Below are 21,591 nucleotides of genomic sequence, written 5' to 3'. Positions count from 1 at the left end.
GTAGAACAAGGTTTGAAGATGCAAGTGTCAATTCTAGAATCAATAGCGACAAAATCTGATTTTGGCGCACATCGTGCTCTTAGAACCTCATTTCGAAGCTTGTGCCTCGAAAGCCCCAGTTTTGGAGCATCAAAATCAGTGTTTTGAGGAACAACAAGGTTTTAGAGCTTATGCCTTAAAATCTTTGATTTTGAATCATCAAAATTGGTGTCTGCAGGCACAACAAGCTTTCAAGATGCGAGTCCCTATTCCAGAGCCTATATTTTCAAAACGTGATTTTGATGCACATCATGCTTTTAGAATCTCGTTTCGGAGCGTGTGGCTCGAAAGCTCCAGTTTCCAAACATCAAAAGAATGTTTAAAGGCACAACAAGGTTTCAAGACACGAGTCTCGATTCTAGAGTCTATAGCATCAAAATCAGATTTTGGCGCACATCGTGCTCTTAGAACGTCATTCCGAAGCTTTTGCCCTGAAAGCCCTGCAATTGACTTGGTTCTGCTCCTCGATCTACTTCTGGAATTGGATCCACCCCCTACCGCCATTAGAAGAGTAGGGGGCACAAATGCTTCTAGTACTTCAATAGGTGCTTCTGGTAGGGGCCCCTATTATCTATAGGCAACTATAGAATCTCCAACGGGATCTGGATCTCTATTTCAATATTGATCCAAAACTAGTGGCGCCTCTTCAAAATAGTTATTATTTACCACCTTAGCCACTTATTCTGAAGCTGATTTGTCAACTCGGTTAGCTGCGAGTGCCTTTGCGATATATATGCTACGGGCATTGGGTCAGTGAGGTATCTCTAGGGTCGAGTTCTGCATCTCGATTTGCAGGCACCGGTTTCGGAGCATCAAAATCAAACTTTGGGGCACAACAACGTTTCAAGATGCAAGCCTCGAGCATCAAAATTCAGTTTTGATGCACATTCTCCTCTTAGAACCCTGTTTTAAAAATTCTGCCTCAAAAGCCCCAGTTTTGGAGCATCAAAATCAATGTTTGGAGGCACAACAAGGTTTCAAGATGCAAGTCTTGATTCTGGAGCCGGTAGAGTCAAAATTTAATTCTGATGCACATCATGCTCTGAGAACCTTGTTTTGGAGCTTATGCCTCATAATCTTCATTTTGAAGCATCGAAATTGGTGTTTGGAGGCACAACAAGCTTTCAAGACGCAAGTCCCTATTCTAGAGCCTGTAGTGTCAAAATGTGATTTTGATGCACATCGTGCTCTTAGAACCTCGTATCAGAGCATGTGGCTTGAAAGCTCCAGTTTCAAAACATCAAAATTAATGTTTAAAGCCACAACAAGGTTACAAGACACAAGTCTGGATAGTCAAATGATTGCGTCAAAACACGATATTGGTGCATATCCTGCTCTTAGAACCTCATTTCAAAGCTTGTGCCTCAAAAGCCTCGGTTTTGGACCATCAAAATCAGTGTTTTGAGGCACAAGAAGGTTTCAAGATGTAAGCCCTGATTCTAGAGCCACTAGCATCAAAATTCAATTTTGATGCACATTGTGCTCTTAAAACCCTATTTTAGAAATTGTGCCTCAAAAGCCCCAGTTTTGGAGCATCAAAATCGATGTTTAGAGCCACAAGAAGGATTCAAGATGCAAGTCTTGATTCTCGAGTCGGTAGCATCAAAATTTGATTTTGATGCACATCGTGCTCTTAGAACCTTGTTTTGGAGCTTATGCCTCAAAATCTTTCGTTTCGAAGCATCGAAATTGGTGTTTGGAGGCACAAAAAGCTTTCAAGACGCAAGTCCCTATTCCAAAGCCTGTAGTGTCAAAACGTGATTTTGATGCACATCGTGATCTTAGAACCTCGTTTCAGAGCGTGTGGCTTGAAAGCTCCAGTTTCAAAACATCAAAATCAATGTTTAAAGGCACAACAAAGTTACAAGACAAGTCCGGATTCTCAAGCTGATTGCGTCAAAACATGATTTTGACAAACATGGTGTTCTTAGAACCTCATTTTGGAGGTTGTGCCTCAAAAGCCTCATTTTTTTAGCATAAAAATTAGTGTTTGGAGGCACAACAAGGTTTCAAGACACAAGTCCCAATTCTAGAGTCGGTAGTGTCAAAACATAATTTTGATGTACATTGTGCTCTTAGCACATCATTTTGGAGCTTATGCCTTGAAAGCCCTAATTTTGGAACATCAAAATCAATGTTTTGAGGCACGACAAGGTTTCAAGAAGAAAGTCCCTATTTCGTAGCCTATAGCGTCAAAATTCCATTCTGACGCACATCATTCTCTTAGAAGCTCATTTCGGAGCTTGTGCCACGAAAGACCCAGTTTTGGAGCATCAAAATCAATGTCTGGAGGCACAATAAGGTTTTAGGATGCAAGTCTCGATTCCAGTGTCAATAGCGTTAAAATTTGATTTTGGTGTACATCGTGATCTTAGAACCTCATTTCGAAGTTTGTGCCTCAAAAGCCCTAGTTTCAGAGCATCAAAATCAATGTTTCAAGGCACAACAAGGTTTCAAGATGCAAGCCTTGATTCTAGGGCCAGTAGCATCAAAAATTGATTTTGATGCACATTGTGCTCTTAGAACCCTGTTTTAGAAATTGTGGCTCAAAAGCCCAAGTTTTGGAGCATCAAAATCGATGTTTGGAGGCATAACAAGGTTTCAAGATGCAAGTCTTGATTCTTGAGCTGGTAGAGTCAAAATTTGATTTTGACGTACATTGTACTCTTAGAACCTTGTTTTCGAGCTTATGCCTCAAAGTCCCTATTTCGGAGCCTATTCTCAAGCTGATAGTGTCAAAACATGATTTTGACAAACATGGTGTTCATAGAACCTCATTTTGGAGGTTGTGCCTCAAAAGCCTCATTTTTTTAGCATAAAAATTAATGTTTGGAGGCACAACTAGGCTTCAAGACAAAAGTCCCAATTCCAGAGTCGGTAGCGTCAAAACACAAGCTCATCATTCTCTTACAAGCTCATTTTGGAGCTTGTGCTTCTAAAGAGCCAGTTTTGGAGCATCAAAATCAATGTTTGGAGGCACAACGAGGTTTCAAGATGCAAGTCCCGATTCCAGAGCCTGTAGCGTCAAAATTTCATTTTGATGCACATCATTCTCTTAGAAGCTCATTTTGGAGCTTGTGCCTCGAAAGACCCAGTTTTGGAGCATAAAATCAAGCTCTAGACGCACAACAAAGTTTCAAGATGCAAGTCCCGATTCTAGAGTCAATAGCGTCAAAATCTGATTTTGGCGCACATCGTGCTCTTAGAACCTCATTTCAAAGCTTGTGCCTCGAAAGCTCGGGTTTCAGAGCATCAAAATCAGTGTTTTGAGGCACAACAAGGTTTCAAGATGCAAGCCCCGATTCTAGAGCCAGTAGCATCAAAATTCAATTTTGATGTACATTGTGCTCTTAAAACCTAGTTTTAGAAATTGTGCCTCAAAAGCCCCAATTTTGGAGCATCAAAATCTATGTTTGGAGGCACAACAAGGTTTCAAGATGCAAGTCCTGATTCTGGAGCCGGTAGCGTCAAAATTTGATTTTGACGAACATCATGCTCCTAGAACCTTGTTTTGGAGCTTATGCCTCAAAATCTTCGGTTTCGAAGTATCAAAATTGGTGTTTGGAAGCACAACAAGCTTTAAAGATGCAAGTCCCTATTCCAGAGCTTGTAGTGTCAAAATGTGATTTTGATGCACATCGTGCTCTTGTTTTGGAGCATGTGGCTCGAAAACTCCAGTTTTGAAACATCAAAATCAACGTTTAAATGCACAACAAGGTTTCCAGACAAAAGTTCTGATTCTCAAGTTGATAGCGTCAAAACATGATTTTGACCTACATGATGTTCTTAGAACCTCATTTCAAAGTTTGGGGGCACAACAAGGTTTCAACTCACAAGTCCCAATTCCAGACTTGGTAGCGTCAAAACACAATTTTGATGTACATCATGCTCTTAGAAACTCATTTCGGAGCTTGTGCCTTGAAAGCCTTGATTTTGGAACATCAAAATCAATGTTTCGAGGCACAACAAGGTTTCAAGATGCAAGCCCCATTTCTAGAGCCAGTAGCATCAAAATTCAATTTTAGAAATTTTGAAGTCTCATTTTTCTAGCTTAAAAATTAGTGTTTGAATGCACAACAAGGTTTCAAGACACAAGTCCCTATTCCAGAGTCGGTAGCATTAAAACATAATTTTGATGTACATCGTGCTCTAAGAACCTTGTTTTCGAGCTTATCAAAATCAATGTTTAAAGGCACAACAAGGTTTCAAGACACAAGTCCGATTCTCAAGTTGATAGCGTCAAAACAGGATTTTGACAAACATGATTTTCTTAGAACTCCATTTCCGAGGTTTTGCCTCAAAAGCCTCATTTTTGGAACATAAAAATTAGTGTTTGGAGGCACAACAAGGTTTCAAGACACAAGTCCCAATTCCAGAGTTGGTAGCGTCAAAATGCAATTTTGATGTACATCATGCTCTTAGAACCTCATTTCGGAGCTTGTGCTTTGAAAGCCCTGATTTTGGAACATCAAATTTAAAGTTTTGAGGCACAACAGGTTTCAAGAAGCAGGTCAAAATTCCATTTTGATGCACATCATTCTTTTAGAAGCTCATTTCAGAGCTTGTGCCTCGAAAGACCCAGTTTTGGAGCATCAAAATCACTGTTTGTAGGCACCACAAGGTTTGAAGATGCAAGTCTCGATTCTAGAGTGAATAGCGTCAAAATCTTATTTTCACGCACATCGTGTTCTTAGAACCTCATTTCGAAGCTTGTGCCTCGAAAACCCCGATTTCAGAGCATCAAAATGAGTGTTTTGAGGCATAACAAGGGTTCAAGATGCAAGTCCCGATTCTAGAGCCAGCAGTATCAAAATTCAATTTTGATGCACATTGTGTTGTTCGAACCCTATTTTAGAAATTGTGCCTCAAAAGCCTTAGTTTTGGAGCATCAATATCGATGTTTCGAGGCAAAACAAGGTTTCAAGAGGCAAGTACTGATTCTGGAGCTGGTAGCGTCAAAATTCGATTTTGATGCACATCATGCTCTTAGAACCTTGTTTTGGAGCTTATGCCACAAAATCTTCGATTTCGACACATCAAAATTGGTGTCTAGAGGCACAAGAAGCTTTCAAGACGCAAGTTCCCATTCCGGAGCCTGTAGTGTCAAAATGTGATTTTGATGCACATCGTGCTCTTAGAACCTCATTTTGGAGCGTGTGGCTCAAAAGCTCTAGTTTCGAAACATCAAAATTAATGTTTAAAGTCACAATGAGGTTTCAAGACACAAGTCCCGATTCTCAAGCTGATAGTGTCAAAACATGATTTTGACAAACATGGTGTTCTTAGAACCTCATTTGGGAGGTTGTGCCTCAAAAGCCTTGTTTTTGGAGCATAATTAGTGTTTGGAGGCACAACAAGGTTTCAAGACATAAGTCCCAATTCCAGAGTCGATAGCTTCAAAACAGAATTTTGATGTACATCATGCTCTTCGAACCTCATTTCGGAGCTTGTGCCCTGAAAGCCCTGATTTTGCAACATGAAAATCAATGTTTTGAGGAACAACGAGGTTTCAAGAAGCAAGTCCCTATTCTAGAGCCTGTAGCGTCAAAATTTCATTTTGATGCACATCATTCTCTTAGAAGCTCATTTTGGAGCTTGTGCCTCGAAAGACCCAGTTTTGGAGCATAAAATCAACCTCTAGACGCACAACAAAGTTTCAAGATGCAAGTCCCGATTCTAGAGTCAATAGCGTCAAAATTTGATTTTGGCACACATCGTGCTCTTAGAACCTCATTTCAAAGCTTGTGCCTCCAAAGCTCGGGTTTCAGAGCATCAAAATCAGTTTTTTGAGGCACAACAAGGTTTCAAGATGCAAGCCCCGATTCTAGAGCTAGTAGCATCAAAATTCAATTTTGATGCACATTGTACTCTTAGAACCCTGTTTTAGAAATTGTGCCTCAAAAGCCCCAGTTTTGGAGTATCAAAATCGATGTTTGGAGGCACAACAAGGTTTTGATATGCAAGTCCTGATTCTAGAGCCGATAGCGTCAAAATTTAAGTTTGATGCACATCGTGCTCTTAGAACCTTGTTTTGGATCTTATGCCTCAAAATCTTCCGTTTCGAATCATCAAAATTGGTGTTTGGAGGCACAACAATCTTTCAAGACGCAAGTCCCTATTCCGGAGCCTTTAGTGTCAAAACGTGATTTTGATGCACATCATGCTCTTAGAACCTCATTTTGGAGCATGTAGCTCGAAAGCTCCAGTTTCAAAAAATCAAAATCAATGTTTAAAGGCACAATAAGGTTTCAAGACACAAGTACCGATTATCAAGCTGATAGCGTCAAAACACGGTTTTGACAAACATGGTGTTCTTAGAACCTCATTTCGGAGGTTGTGCCTCAAAACCCTTATTTTTGGAGCATAAAAATTAGTGTTTGGAGGCACAACAAGGTTTCAAGGTAAAAGTCCCAATTCTAGAGTCAGTAGCGCCAAAATGCAAGTTTGATGTACATTGTGCTCTTAGAACCTCATTTCACAGCTTGTGCCTTGAAAGCCCTGATCTTGGAGCATCAAAATCAATGTTTTGAGCCACAACAAGGTTTCAAGAAGCAAGTCCCTATTCTGAAGCCTGTAGTGTCAAAATTCCATTTTGACGCACATCATTCTCCAAGAAGCTCATTTTGGAACTTGTGCCTCAAAAGACCTAGTTTTGGAGGATCAAAATCAATGTTTGGAGGCACAACAAGGTTCCAAGATGCAAGTCTCGATTCTAGAGTCAATAGCGTTAACATTTGATTTTGGCACACATCGTGCTTTTAGAACGTCATTTTGAAGCTTTGCCTCGAAAGCCCCAATTTCGTAGCATCAAAATAAGTGTTTTGAGGCACAACAAGGTTTGAAAATGTAAGCCCCAATTCTAGAGCCAGTAGCATCAAAATTAAATTTTGATGCACATTGTGCTCTTAGAACCCCTTTTTAGAAATTATGCCTCAAAAGCCCTATTTTTGGAACATAAAAATTAGTGTTTGGAGGGACAACAAGGTTTCAAGACACAAGTCCTGATTCCAGAGTCTATTTTGACGCACATCATTCTCTTAGATGCTCATTTCGAAGCTTGTGCCTTGAAAGACCTAGTTTTGGAGCATCAAAATCAATGTTTGCGGGCACAAGAAGATTTGAAGATACAAGTGTCAATTCTGGAGTCAATAGCGGCAAAATCTGATTTTGACAATAATCGTGCTCTTAGAACCTCATTTCGAAGCTTGTGCCTCGAAAGCACCGGTTACGGAACATCAAAAATCAGTGTTTTGAGGTACAACAAGGTTTTGAGATGCAAGCCCTGATTCTAGTTCCAGTAGCATCAAAATTCACATTGTGCTCTTAGAACCATATTTTAGAAATTGTGCCTCAAAAGCCACTATTTTGGAGCATCAAAATCGATGTTTGGAGGCATAATAAGGTTTCAAGATTCAAGTCTTGATTTTGGAGCTGATAGAGTCAAAATTTGATTTTGATGCACATCGTGCTCTGAGAACCTTGTTTTGGAGCTTATGCCTCATAATCTTTAGTTTTGAAGCATCGAAATTGGTGTTTGGAGGCACAACAAACTTTCAAGACGCAAGTCCCTATTCCAGAGCCTGTAGTGTCAAAATGTGATTTTGATGCACATCGTGCTCTTAGAACCTCATATCGGAGTGTGTGGCTTGAAAGCTCCAGTTTGAAAACATCAAAATCAATGTTTAAAGGCACAACAAGTGTACAAGATACAAGTCCAGATAGTCAAATGATTGCGTCAAAATACGATATTGGTGCATATCGTGATCTTAGAACGATATTGGTGCAAGCCCTAATTCTCAAGCCGGTAGCGTCAAAATTTGATTTTGACACACATCGTGCTCTTAGAACCTTGTTTTGGAGCTTATGCCTCAAATATTTGGTTTCGAATCATCAAAATTGGTATCTGGAGGCACAACAAGGTTTCAAGACGCAAGTCCCTATTTTGGAGCCTATAGTATCAAAACATCATTTTGATGCACATCCTGCTCTTGGAACCTCATTTTGGAGCGTGTGGCTCGAAAGCTCCAGTTTCCAAACATCAAAAGCAATGTTTAAAGGCACAACAAGCTTTCAAGACACGAGTCCCGATTCTGAAGTAGATAGCATCAAAACACTATTTTTAGAAACATGGTGTTCTTAGAACCTCATTTCGGAGGTTGTGCCTCAAAATCCGCATTTTTGGAGCATAAAAATTAGTGTTTGGAGGCACAACAAGGTTTCAAGACACAAGTCTCAATTCCAGAGTTGGTAGCATCAAAATGCAATTTTGTTGTACATCCTGCTCTTAGACCCTCTTTTCAAAGCTTGTGCCTTGAAAGCTCTGATTTAGGATCATCAACATCAATGTTTTGAGGCATAACAAGGTTTCAAGAAGCAAGTCCCTATTTCGGAGCCTGTAGCATCAAGTCAAAATTCCATTTTGACCCACATCACTCTCTTAGAAGCTCATTTCAGAGCTTGTGCCTCAAAACACCTAGGTTTGGAGCATCAAAATCAATGTTTGGAGGCACAATAATGTTTCAAAAAGCAAGTCCCGATTCTAGAGTCAATCGCGTCAAAATATGATTTTGGCTCACATCGTGCTCTTAGAACCTCATTTCGAAGGTAGTGCTTCGAAAGCCCCAGTTTCTGAGCATCAAAATCAGTGTTTTGAGGCACAACAAGGTTTCAAGATGCAAGCCCCGATTCTAGAACCAATAGCATCAAAATTCAATTTTGATGCACAATGTGCTTTTAGAACACTACTATAGAAATTGTGCCTCAAAAGCCCAAATTTTGGAGCATCAAAATTGATGTTTGGAGGCACAACAAGGTTTCAAGATGTAAGTCCTTATTTTGTAGCCGGTAGAGTCAAAATTTGAGTTTGACGCACATCGTGCTCTTAGAACCTTGTTTTGGGGCTTATGCCTCAAAATCTTTCGTTTCGAAGCATCAAAATTGGGGTTTGGAGGCACAACAAGCTTTCAAGACGCAAGTCCCTATTCCAGAGCTCAAAATGTGATTTTGATGCACATCGTGCTCTTAGAACATCATTTTGGAGCGTGTGGCTTGAAAGCTCTAGTTTCAAAACATCAAAATCAATGTTTAAAGGCACAACAAGGTTACAAGACACAAGTCCGGATTCTCAAGCTAAATTCGTCAAAACACGATTTTGACAAACATGGTGTTCATAGAACCTCATTTCAGAGGTTGTGCCTCAAAATCCTCATTTTTTGAGCATAAAAATTAATGTTTGGAGGCACAACAAGATTTCAAGACACAAGTCCCAATTAGCAGAGCCAGTAGCATCAAAACATAATTTTGATGTACATCATGCTCTTAGAACCTCATTTCAGAGCTTGTGCCTTGAAAGCCCTGATTTGGGAACATCAAAATCAATGTTTTGAGGCACAAGGAGGGTTCAAGAAGCAAGTCCCTATTTGAGAGCCTATAGCATCAAAATTCCATTTTGATGCACATCATTCTCTTAGAAGCTCATTTCGGAGCTTGTGCTTCGAAAGACCCAGTTTTGGAGCATTAAAATCAATGTTTGGAGGCACAAGGTTTCAAGATGCAAGTCCCAATTCTAGAGTCAATAGCGTCATCGTGTTCTTAGAACCTCCTTTTGAAGCTTGTGCCTCGAGTTTTCAAACCATCAAAATTAATGTTTTGAGGCACAACAAGGTTTCAAGATGCAAGCCCCGATTCTAGAGCGAGTAACATCAAAATTCAAGAATTTTGATGCACAATGTACTCTTAGAACCCTGGTATAGAAATTATGCCTCAAAAGCCCCAATTTTGGACCATCAAAATCGATGTTTGGAGGCACAACAAGGTTTGGAGATGCAAGTCCTGATTCTAGAGCCGGTAGCATCATAATTTGAGTTTGACGCACATCATGCTCTTAGAACCTTGTTTTGGATCTTATGCCTCAAAATGTTCGGTTTCGAATCATCAAAATTGGTGTTTGGAGGCACAAAAAGCTTTCAAGACGCAAGTCCCTATTCTGGAGCCTATAGTGTCAAAACATGATTTTGATGCACATCGTGCTCTTAGAACCTCATTTCGGAGTGTATGGCTCGAAAGCTCTAATTTTAAAACATCAAAATCAATGTTTAAAGGCACAACAAGGTTTCAAGACACAAGTCCTGATTATCAAGTCGATAGCATCAAAACATGATTTTGACAAACATGATGTTCTTAGAAACCCATTTCGAAGGTTATGCCTCAAAAGCCTCATTTTTGGAGCATAAAATTTGGTGTTTGGAGGCACAACAAGGTTTCAAGACACAAGTTCCAATTCCAGAGTCGGTAGCGTCAAAATGCAATTTTGATGTACATCGTGCTCTTAGAACCTCATTTCAGAGTTTGTGCCTTGAAAGCCCTGATTTTGGAACATCAAAATCAACGTTTAGAGGCACAACAAGGTTCCAAGAAGAAAGTCCCTATTCTAGAGCCTCCATTTTGACGCACATCATTCTCTTAGACATTTCAGAGCTTGTGCCTCGAAAGACCCAGTTTTGGAGCATCAAAATCAATGTTTGGAGGCACAACAAGGTTTGAAGATGCAAGTGTCGATTCTAGAGTCAATAGCGTCAAAATTTGAGTTTGGCACACATCGTGCTTTTAGAACGCCATTCCGAAGCTTTTGCCTTGAAAGTGCTGCAATTGACTTCATTCTGCTCCTTGATGTGCTTCTGGAATTAGATCCACCCCCTACCGCCCTTAGAAGAGTAGGGGGCACGGATGCTTCTGGTACTTCAACAGGTGCTTCAAGGAGTGGGCCCTACTATTTATAGGTAACTATGGAATCTCCAACGGGATCTGGATCTCAACATCGATCCAAAACTAGTGCAGCCCCTTCAAAATAGTTATTATTTACCACCTTAGCCACTTATTCTGGAGCTGATGAGTGAACTCGGTTAACTGCGAGTGCCTTTGCAATATATAAGTTGCGGGCACTAGGTCAAAGAGGTATCTCTAAGGTCGGGTTCTGCATCTCAATTTGGAGGCACCAGTTTCGGAGCATAAAAATTAGTTTTCTGAGGCACAACAAGGTTTCAAGAAGCAAGCCCCAATTCTAGAGCAAGTAGCATCAAAATTCAATTTTGATGCACATTGTCCTCTTAGAACCCTGTTTTAAAAATTGTACCTCAAAATCCCTAGTTTTGATGCACATCGTGCTCTTAGAACCTTGTTTTGGATCTTATGCCTCAAAATCTTCGGTTTCAAAGCATCAATATTGCTGTTTGGAGGCACAACAAGCTTTCAAGATGCAAGTCCCTATTCTAGAGCCCGTAGTGTCAAAATGTGATTTTGATGCAGATCATGCTCTTAGAACCTTGTTACGGAGCGTGTGGCTCAAAAGCTCCAGTTTCAAAACATCAAAATCAATGTTTAAAGCCACAGCAAGGTTTCATGACAAATCTCCCTATTCAAGAGCCTTTAGTGTCAAAACATGATTTTGATACACATCATACTCTTAGAATCTCGTTTCAGAGCGTGTGGGTCGAAAGCTCCAGTTTTAAAATAACAAAATCAAAGTTTAAAGGCACAACAAGGTTTCAAGACACAAGTCTCGATTCTCAAGTTGATAGCGACAAAACACGATTTTGACAAACATGATGTTCTTAGAACTCCATTTTGGAGGATTTGCCTCAAAAGCCTCATTTTTGGAACATAAAAATTAGTGTTTGGAGGCACAACAAGATTTCAAGGCACAAGTCCCAATTCCAGAGTTGGTAGCCTCAAAACGCAATTTTGATGTACATCGTGCTCTTAGAACCTCATTTCGGAGCTTGTGCCTTGAAAGCCCTGATTTTGGAACATCAAAATTAATGTTTTGAGGCACAACAAGGTTTCAAGAAGCAAGTCCCTATTCTAGAGCCTGCAGCGTCAAAATTCCATTTTGATGCACATCATTCTCTTAGAAGCTCATTTCGAAGCTTGTGCCTCGAAAGACCCAGTTTTAGAGCATCAAAATCACTGTTTGGAGGCAACACAAGGTTTGAAGATGCAAGTCCCGATTCTAGAGAGAGTAGTATCAAAATTCAAAAGCCCTGGTTTCGGAGCATCAAAATGAGTGTTTTGAGGCACAACAAGGTTTCAAGATGGAAGTCCTGATTCTAGAGAGAGTAGTATCAAAATTTAATTTTGATTCACATTGTGTTGTTCGAACCTTGTTTTAGAAATTGTGCCTCAAAAGCCTCAGTTTTGGAGCATCAAAACCGATGTTTCGAGGCACAACAAGGTTTCAAGAGGCAAGTACTGATTCTGGAGCTGATAGCATCAAAATTTGATTTTGATGCACATCATGCTCTTAGAACCTTGTTTTGGAGCTTATGCCTCAAATTCTTTGGTTTCGACGCATCAAAATTGGTGTTTGGAGGCACAACAAGCTTTCAAGACGCAAGTCCCTATTTCGGAGCCTGTAGTGTCAAAATGTGATTTTGATGCACATCGTGCTCTTAGAACCTCATTTCAGAGCGCGTGGCTCGAAATCTCCAGTTTTCAAACATCAAAATTAATGTTTAAAGGAACAACAAGGTTTCAAGACACAAGTCCCGATTCTCAAGCTGATTGTGTCAAAACACAATTTTTGACAAACATGGTGTTCTTAGAACCTCATTTCGAAGGTTGTGCCTCAAAAGCCTCATTTTTTGAGCATAAAAATTAGTATTTGGACGCACAACAAGGTTTCAAGACATAAGTCCCAACTCCAGAGTCGATAGCGTCAAAATGCAATTTTGATGTACATCATGCTCTTAGAACCTCATTTCGGAGCTTGTGCCTCGAAAGCCCTGATTTTGCAACATCAAAATCAATGTTTTGAGGCACAACAAGGTTTCAAGAAGCTAGTCCCTATTCCGGAGCCTGTAGCATCAAAATTCCATTTTGACGCACATCATTCTCTTAGAAGCTTATTTCATAGCTTGTGTCTCAAAAGATCCATTTTTGGAGCATCAAACTCAATCTCTGGAAGCACAAAAAGGTTTCAAGATGCAAGTCTCGATTCTAGAGTCAATAGTGTCAAAATCTGATTTTGACGCATATCATGCTCTTAGAACCTCATTTTGAAGCTTGTGCCTTGAAAGCCCTGGTTTCAGAGCATCAAAATCAATTTTCTGATGCTCAACAAGGTTTCAAGATGCAAGCCTAGATTCTAGAGCCAGTAGCTTCAAAATTCAATTTTGATGCACATTGTACTCTTAGAACCCTGTTTTAGAAATTGTGCCTCAAAAGCCCCAGTTTTGGAGCATCATAATCGATGTCTGGAGGCATAACGAGGTTTCAAAATACAAGTCTTGATTTTTGAGCTGGTAGAGGCAAAATTTGATTTTGACGCACATTGTACTCTTAGAACCTTGTTTTGGAGCTTATGCCTCAAAATCTTCAGTTTCGAAGCATCGAAATTCATGTTTGGAGGCTCAACAAGCTTTCAAGATTCAAGTCCCTATTTTGGAGCATAGTGTCAAAATGTGATTTTGATGCACATCGTGCTCTTAGAACCTCGTTTTGAAGCGTGTGGCTCAAAAGCTCTAGTTTCAAAACATCAAAATCAATGTTTAAAGTCACAACAAGGTTTCAAGACACAAGTCCCTATTCTCAAATTGATAGCATCAAAACACGATTTTGACAAACATGGTGTTCATAGAACCCCATTTCGGAGCTTGTGCCTCAAGAGCCTCATTTTTTGAGCATAAAAATTAATGTTTGGAGGCACAAAAAGGTTTCAAGATACATGTCCCAATTCCAGAGTTGGTAGCATCAAAACAAAATTTTGATGTACATCGTGCTCTTAGAACCTCATTTTGGAGCTTGTGCCTTGAAAGCCCTGATTTTGGAACATCAAAATCAATGGTTCAAGGCACATCATTCTCTTAGAAGCTCATTTCGGAGCTTGTGCGTCGAAAGACCCAATTTTGGAGCATCAAAATCAATGTTTGACGGCAAACAAAGGTTTCAAGATGCAAGCCCCGATTCTAGAGCCAGTAGCATCAAAATTCAATTTTGATGCACATTGTATTCTTAGAACCCTGTTTTAGAATTTGAGTTTGACGCACATCATGCTCTTACAGCCTTGTTTTGGATCTTATGCCTCAAAATCTTTGGTTTCGAATCACCAGAATTGGTGTTTGGAGGCACAACAAGCTTTCAAGATGCAAGTCCCTATTCCTAAGCCTGTAGTGTCAAAACTTGATTTTGATACACATCGTGCTCTTAGAACCTTGTTTCAAAGTGTGTGGCTCGAAAGCTCCAATTTCAAAATATCAAAATCAATGTTTAAAGGCACAACAAGGTTTCAAGACACAAGTCCCTTTTCTCAAGCTTATAGCGTCAAAACATGATTTTGACAAACATGGTGTTCTTAAAACATCATTTTGGAGGTTGTGCCTCAAAAGCCTCATTTTTGGATAATAGAAATTAGTGTTTGGAGGCACAAAAAGGTTTCAAGACAAAAGTTTGAATTCTAGAGTCGATAGCGTCAAAACACAATTTTGATGTACATCGTGTTCTTAGAACCTCATTTCGGGGTTTTTGCCTTGAAAGCCCTGATTTTGGAACATCAAAATCAATGTTTTCAGGCACAACAAGGTTTCAAGAAGCAAGTTCCTATTCCAGAGACTATAGCATCAAAATTCCATTTTGACTCACATCATTCTCTTAGAAGCTCACTTCGGAGATTGTACGTCGATAGACCCAGTTTTCGAGCATCAAAATTAATGTTTGGAGGCACAACAAGGTTTCAAGATGCAAGTCCCGATTCTAGAGTCAATACCATCAAAATCTGATTTTGGTACACATCGTGCTCTTAGAACCTCATTTCGAAGTTGTGCCTCGAAAGCCCCGGTTTCAGAGCATCAAAATCAGTGTTTAGAGGCACAACAAGGTTTCAAGATGCAAGCCCCGATTATGGAGCCACTAGCATCAAAATTCAATTTTGATGGACATTCTGCTCTTAGAACTTTGGTTTAGAAATTGTGCCTCAAAAGCCCCAGTTTTGGAGCATCAAAATCGATGTTTGGAGGCACAACAAGGTGTCAAGATGCAAGTCCTGATTCTAGAACCGGCAGCATCAAAATTTGATTTTGACGCACATCGTGGTCTTAGAACCTTGTTTTGGAGGTAATGCCTCAAAATATTTGGTTTCGAAGCATCGAAATTGGTGTTTGGAGCCACAACAAGCTTTCAAGATGCAAGTCCCTATTCCAGAGCCTGTAGTGTCAAAACGTGATTTTGATGCACATCGTGCTCTAAGAACCTCATTTCAGAGTGTGTGGCTTGAAAGCTCTAGTTTCAAAACATTAAAATCAATGTTTAAAGGCACAACAAGGTTTCAAGAGACAAGTCACGATTCTCAACCTGATTACGTCAAAACACAATTTTGACAAACATGGTGTTCTTAGAACCTCATTTGGGAGGTTGTGCCTCAAAAGCCTCATTTTTGGAGCCCAATTCCAGAGTCAGTAGCGTCAAAACACTTTTTTGATGTACATCGTGCTCTTAGAACCTCATTTCGGAGATTGTGGCTTGAAAGCTTTGATTTTGGAACATCAAAATCAATGTTTTGAGGCACAACAAGGTTTCAAGAAGCAAGTCCCTATTTCGTAGCCTGTAGCGGCAAAATTCCTTTTTGACACACATCATTCTCTTAGAAGCTCATTTGAGAGCTTGTGCCTCAAAAGACCCAGTTTTGGAGCATCAAAATTAATGTTTTGAGGCACAACAAGGTTTAAAGATGCAAGGCCTGATTCTAGAGTCAATAAAATTTGATTTTGGCACACATCATGCTCCTAGAACCTCATTTTGAAGCTTAAGTCGAAAAAGCCCTGGTTTTGGAGCATCAAAATCAGTGTTTTGAGGCACAACAAGGTTTCAAGATGCGGGCCCCGATTCTAGATCCAGTAGCATCAAAATTCAATTTTGTTTCACATTGTGCTCTTAGAACCTTGTTATAGAAATTGTGCCTTAAAAGCCCCAGTTTTGGAGCATTAAACTCAATGTTTGGAGGCACAACAAGGCTTGAAGATGCAAGTCTTGATTCTAGAGCCGGTAGAGTTAAAATTTGATTTTGACACACATCGTGCTTTTAGAACCTTGTTTTGGAGCTTATGCCTCAAAATCTTTAATTCTGAATCATCAAAATTGGTGTTTTGAAAGCACAACAAAATTTCAAGATGCAAGTCCCTATTCCACAGCCTGTAGTGTCAAAACATGATTTTGATACACATCGCACTCTTAGAATCTCATTTTGGAGGGTGTGGCTCGAAAGCTCTAGTTTCAAAACATCAAAATCAATGTTTAAAGGCACAACAAAGTTTCAATACACAAGTCCCGATAGGGCTGATAGCATCAAAACATGATTTTGACAAACATGGTGTTCTTAGAACCTCATTTCAGAGGTTGTGCCTCAAAAGCCTCATTTCCAGGAGCTTAAAAATTAGTGTTTGGAGGCACAACAAGGTTTCAAGACACAAGTCCCAATTCCAGAGTCGAAAACGTCAAAACACAATATTGATGTACATCGTGCTCTTAGAACTTCATTTTAGAGCTTGTGCCTTAAAAGACCCAGTTTTGGAGCGTCAAAATCAATGTTTGGAGGCACAACAAGGTTTCAAGATGCAAGTTGCGATTCTAAAGTCAATAGCGTCAAAATCTGATTTTGGCGCACATCATGCTCTTAGAACCTCATTTCGAAGCTTGTGCCTCAAAAGCCCCAGTTTCGGAGCATCAAAATTAGTGTTTTGAGGCACAACAAGGTTTCAAGATGCAAGCCTCGATTCTAGAGCCAGTAAAATCAAATTTCAAGTTTGATGCATATTGTGCTCTTAGAACCCTGTTTTAGATATTGTGCCTCAAAAGCCCCAGTTTTGGACCATCAAAATCGATTTTTGGAGGCACAACAAGGTTTCAAGATCCAAGTCCTGATTCATGAGCCTGTAGCATCAAAATTTGATTTTGACGCACATCGTGCTCTTAGAACCTTGTTTTGGAGCTTATGTCTAAAAATCTTCAGTTTCAAAGCATCAAAATTGGTGTTTGGAGGCACAACAAGCTTTCAACATGCAAGTCCCTATTCCGGACACTGTAGTGTCAAAACATGATTTTGATGCACATCCTACTCTTAGAACCTCATTTTGGAGCGTTTGGCTAGAAAGCTCTAGCTTCAAAACATCAAAATCAATGTTGAAAGGCACAACAAGGTTTCAAGACACAAGTCCTTATTCTAGAGTCGGTAGCTTTAAAACGCAATTTTGAGTACATCATGTTCTCAGAACCTCATTTTGGAGCTTGTGCCTTGAAAGCCCTGATTTTGGAACGTCAACAGCAATGTTTTGAGGCACAACAAAGTTTAAAGAAGCAAGTCCCTATTCCAGAGCCTGTAACGTCAAAATTCCATTTTTACGCACATCATTCTCTTAGAAGCTCATTTCGAAGCTTGTGCCTCGAAAGACCCAGTTTTGGAGCATTAAAATCAATGTTTGGAGGCACAACAAGGTTTCAAGATTCAAGTCTCAATTCTAGAGTCAATAGCGTAAAAATTTGATTTTCGCGCACATCGTGCTTTTAGAACCTCATTTCGAAACTTGTGCCTCGAAAGCCCCAGTTTTGGAGCATCAAAATCAGTCTTTTGAGGCACAACAAGGTTCAAGATACAGGCCCTGTATCTAAAGCTAGTAGCATCAAAATTCAATTTTGTTTCACATTGTGCTCTTAGAACCCTGTTTCAGAAATTGTGCTTCAAAAGCCCTAGTTTTGGAGCATCAAAATCGATGTTTGGAGGCACAACAAGGTTTCAAGATGCAAGTCCTGATTCTGGAGCCGGTAGCGTCAAAATTTTATTTTGATGCACATCGTGTTCTTTGAACCTTGTTTTGGAGCTTAGACCTCAAAATCTTCGGTTTCGAAGCATCAAAATTGGTGTTTGGAGGCACAACGAGCTTTCAAGACGCAAGTTCCTATTCCGGAGCCTGTAGTGTCAAAACATGAATTTGATGCACATCGTGCTCTTAGAACCTCATTTCGGAACGTGTGGCTTGAAACCTCCAGTTTCAAAACATCAAATTCAATGTTTAAAGGCACAACAAGGTTTCACGACACAAGTCCTGATTCTCAAGCTGATAGCGTCAAAACACGATTTTGAAAAACATGGTGGTCTTAGAACCCAATTTCGGAGGTTGTGCCTCAAAAGCCAATTCCAAAGTCGCTAGCATCAAAACACAATTTTGATGTACATCATGCTCTTAGAACCTCATTTTAGAGCTTGTGCCTTGAAAGCCCTTATTTTGGAACATCAAAATCAATGTTTTGTGCCTACAGAACCAATTTTGATGCTTCGAAACCAATGATTTTGAGGCATAAGCTCCAAAACAAGGTTCTAAGAGCACGATGTGCGTCAAAATCAACCAACTTTAGAATTAGGACTTGCATCTTGAACCTTGTTTTGCCTCCAATCATCAATTTTGATGCTCCAAAACTGGGACTGTTGAGGCACAATTTCTAAAACAGAGTTCTAAGAGCACAATGTGCATCAAAGTTGAATTTTGATGCTACTGGCTGTAGAATCGGGGCTTGTATCTTGAAACCTTGTTGTGCCTCCAAACATCGATTTTGATGCTCCAAAACTGGGGCTTTTGAGACACAATTTCTACGAGCACAATGTACATCAAAATTAAATTTTGATGCTACTAGCTCTAGAATCGGGGCTTGCATCTTTCGAGGCACAAGCTTTGAAATGAGGTTCTAAGAGCACGATGTGCGCCAAAATCAGATTTTGACCCTATTGACTCTAGAATCGGGACTTGCATCTTGAAACCTTCTTGTGCCTCTAAACAATGATTTTGATGCTCTGAAACTGGGTCTGTCGAGGCACAAACTTCGAAATGAGCTTCTAAGAGAATGATGTGCATCAAAATATAATTTTGACGCTACAGGCTCCGGAATAGGGACTTGATTCTTGAAACCTTGTTGTGCCTCAAAACGTTGATTTTGATGTTCCAAAATCAGGGCTTTCAAGGCACAAGCTCCGAAATTAGGTTCCAAGAGCATGATGTACATCAAAATTGCGTTTTGACGCTACTGACTCTAGAATTTGGACTTGTGTCTTGAAAATTGTTGTGCCGCTAAACACTAATTTTTATGCTCCAAAAATGAGGCTTTTGAGGCACAACATCCGAAATGAGGTTCTAAGAACACCATGTTTGTCTAAATCATGTTTTGATGCTATCAGCTTGAGAATCGGGACTTGTGTCTTGAAACCTTGTTGAAGTACCCATTGAAGTACCCATTGAAGTACCAGAAGCATCCATGCCCCCTACTCTTCTCAGGGCGGTAGGGGGTGGATCCAAATCCAGAAGCAGATCGAGGAGCAAAACCAAGTCAATTACGGGGCTTTCAAGGCAAAAGCTTCGAAATGACTTTCTAAGAGCATGATGTGCGCCAAAATCATATTTTGACGCTATTGACTCTAGAATCGGGACTTGCACAAGCTCTGAAATGAGCTTCTAAGAGAATGATTTGCGTCAAAATGGAATTTTGATGCTATAGGCTCCAGAATTGGGACTTGCTTCTTGAAACCTTGGTGTGCCTCAAAACATTGATTTTGATGTTCCAAAATCAGGGATTTCAAGGCACAAGCTCCGAAATGAGGTTCTAAGAACACGATGTACATCAATATTGTGTTTTGACGCTACTGACTATGGAATTGGGACTTGTGTCTTGAAAGCTTGTTGTGCCTTCAAACACTAATTTTTATGCTCCAAAAATGCGCCTTTTGAGGCACAACCTCCGAAATGAAGTTCTAAGAACACCATGTTTGTGAAAATCATGTTTTGACGCTATTATCTTGAGAATCGGGACTCGTATCTTGAAACCTTATTGTGCCTTTAAAGATAGCTTTTGATGTTTGGAAACTGGAGCTTTCGAGCAACACGCTTTGAAACGAGGTTTTAAGAGCACGATGCGCATCAAAATCACATTTTGACACTACAGGCTCGGAAATAAGGACTTGCATCTTGAAAGCTTGTTGTGCCTCCAAACACTAATTTTGATGCTTCGAAACCGAAGATTTTGAGGCATAAGCTCCAAAACAAGGTTGTAAGAGCACGATGTGCCTCCAAAAATTGATTTTGAAGCTCCAAAACTAGTTTTGATGCTCCATATCTAGGGCTTTTGAGGCACAATTTCTAAAACAGGGTTCTAAGAGCACAATGTGCATCAAAATTGAATTTTGAGGCTACTGGCTCTAGAATCGGGGCTCGCATCTTGAAAACTTATTGTGCCTCAAAATACTGATTTTGATGCTCCGAAACTGGGGCTTTTGAGGCACAAGCTTCAAAATGAGGTTCTAAGAGCACGATGTGCGCCAAAATCCGATTTTAATGCTATTGACTCTAGAATCGGGACTTGCATCTTGAAATCTTGTTGTGCCTCTAAACATTGATTTCGATGCTCTGAAATGAGCTTCTAAGAGAATGATGTGCGTTAAAATGGAATTTTGATGCTAAAGGCTTCGGAATAGGGACTTGCTTCTTGAAACCTTGTTGTGCCTCAAAACATTTATTTTGATCTTCCAAAATAAGGGGTTTTGAAGGCACAAGCTCCGAAATGAGGTTCTAAGAGCACAATGTAAATAAAATTTGTGTTTTGACGCTACCGACTCTTGAATTGGGATTTGTGTATTGAAAGCTTGTTGTGCGTCCAAACACTAATTTTTATGCTCCAAAAAAATGAGGCTTTTGAGGCACAACCTCCGAAATGAGGTTCTAAGAACACCATGTTTATCAAAATCATGTTTTGATGCTATCAGCTTGAGAATTAGGACTTGTATCTTGAAACCTTGTTGTGCCTTTAAACATTGATTTTGATATTTCAAAACTGGAGCTTTTAAGCCACACGCTCCGAAACGAGGTTCTAAGAGCATGAAGTGCATCAAAATCACGTTTTGGCACTACAAGCTCCGGAATAGAGACTTTCATCTTGGAAGCCTATTGTGCCTCCAAACACCAATTTGGATGCTTCGGAATAGAAGATTTTGAGTCATAAGCTCCAAAACAAGGTTCTAAGAGCACGATGTGCATCAAAATCAAATTCTGACGCTACCGGCTCCAGAATCAGGACTTGCATCTTGAAACCTTGTTGTGCCTCCAAACATTGATTTTGATGCTCCAAAACTGGGTCTTTCGAAGCACAAGCTCTGAAATGAGGTTCTAAGAGCACGATGTACATCAAAATTGTGTTTTGACATTACCGAATCTAGAATTGGGACTTGTGTCTTTAAACCTTATTGTGCCTCGAAACATTAATTTTTATGCTCCAGAAATGATTCTTTTGAGGCACAACCTTCAAAATGAGGTTCTAAGAACACCATGTTTTTCAAAATCGTGTTTTGATGCTATCAACTTGAGAATCGGGGCTTGTGTCTTGAAACTTTGTTGTGCATTTAAACATTGATTTTAATGTTTTGAAACTGGAGCTTTCGAGCCAGACACTCTGAAATGAGATTCTAAGAGAACAATGTGCATCAAAATCATGTTTTGACACTACAAGCTCTAGAATAGGGACTTCCATCTT

Source organism: Cryptomeria japonica, chromosome 7, assembly GCF_030272615.1.
Source record: "Cryptomeria japonica chromosome 7, Sugi_1.0, whole genome shotgun sequence".
Taxonomy (NCBI): domain Eukaryota; kingdom Viridiplantae; phylum Streptophyta; class Pinopsida; order Cupressales; family Cupressaceae; genus Cryptomeria; species Cryptomeria japonica.
This window is presented reverse-complemented; position numbering follows the sequence as displayed.